Source organism: Betta splendens, chromosome 1, assembly GCF_900634795.4.
Source record: "Betta splendens chromosome 1, fBetSpl5.4, whole genome shotgun sequence".
NCBI classification, from domain to species: domain Eukaryota; kingdom Metazoa; phylum Chordata; class Actinopteri; order Anabantiformes; family Osphronemidae; genus Betta; species Betta splendens.
In genome coordinates, this window is record NC_040881.3 from 2727522 (window position 1) to 2728684 (window position 1163).

The window sequence follows — 1163 nt, forward strand, 5'->3', positions numbered from 1 at the left end:
GTTACAATGAAACTTGTCCTGTGCAGTTAGTTTGGTCTGCCTTGCTCAAGGACACGGACCAAAAAAGGAAATCCTATTAAAGTCCTAAGATTTGAAGTACAGATGTTACTGCTGCGTGTGACTACAGACATTCTGGAGCTGTGTCACCTTAGGTCAGTATGAAACAAGTCACATGAAGACCTTAAATGATTGCCAGTATGTACCATGTAGAAATGACCCAGGTGGGACTTGAACCCACAATCCCCAGCTCCGGAGGCTGATGCCTTATCCATTAGGCCACTGGGCCAGACTCAGAAACATGTAATTACAGACAGGATGTTCATCTGCAGGACAAGGAGCAATGACCCAATGTTTAAATGCTTTTAGCTACTGTCATTACCTTTCAATAGCTTGTGTCTTTATTTATAGGCCTGTTGAACCAAACACTAAGGAAGCAGATTTTATTTCCTTTAAAGCTGCAATGACATGTTGTGTTGCTCCAGTGAGACGGGCCGTGCTGCTGTTGCATCAACCCTGGAACCCCACTGTAGGAGCAGGTCACCGCTGGGAAGAGGAGTCGGAGACACAGGTTTGTGCAGGAGAAAGGCTGCGAGCGTCACACAGGAGCAGCTGTGTGGTGCTGCGTTTGCTCTGGTTCTCTGGAGGCCTTTAAACAAGCATCCAGGCGTTTTTCAATATTGATCTGAGTCCCGGTCTCAGCTCAGGCTACGATGAAGCCGGCCACACTGCGTCCTGTCCAACAGGCTGCCGTCTGTGTGTGAATGCAGGATTGTGTCTTAGCTTAGGATTCATCTTCTGCTGACGCATTTCCGTCCAACAGTCTTTTCTTAGCAGCTCTGTAAAAACCACAACTGTGTAAATTTACACAGAAAAACCACCAAAACTTCCCAGACAGCAGCTTTGGGGAAGTGGCCTCCCTCCAAGCATGTGTGATATGTGGGCCTGCGTCTGTTTGCGAACGCCTTCATCATTCACGTCAACTTGTGCTTTTTCTGCGACACCCGTGACGCTTTGTTCCAAAATTAACACCCTGAGTCCGCGCTCATTTTGTCTGTTTGCCCTCACGCTGGGAAAAGAACGTTGACTGGAAAGAGCTGTGGTTCAGCCTGAAGAAGGTTAACTGATGGAGTCACGGGGGGCGCAGGTGTCTCGTCTCTTCTAAC

At 48.2% G+C, this 1163-nt stretch overlaps 1 non-coding gene across 1 annotated transcript; it reads right to left on the bottom strand.

Annotated features, from left to right (window-relative positions):
• Positions 1–213: 213 nt before the first annotated feature.
• trnar-ccg (transfer RNA arginine (anticodon CCG)) lies at positions 214–286 on the bottom strand. Its single transcript has one exon. It is a non-coding gene; the product is annotated as a tRNA-Arg (tRNA).
• Between the last annotated feature and the right edge of the window lie 877 nt (positions 287–1163).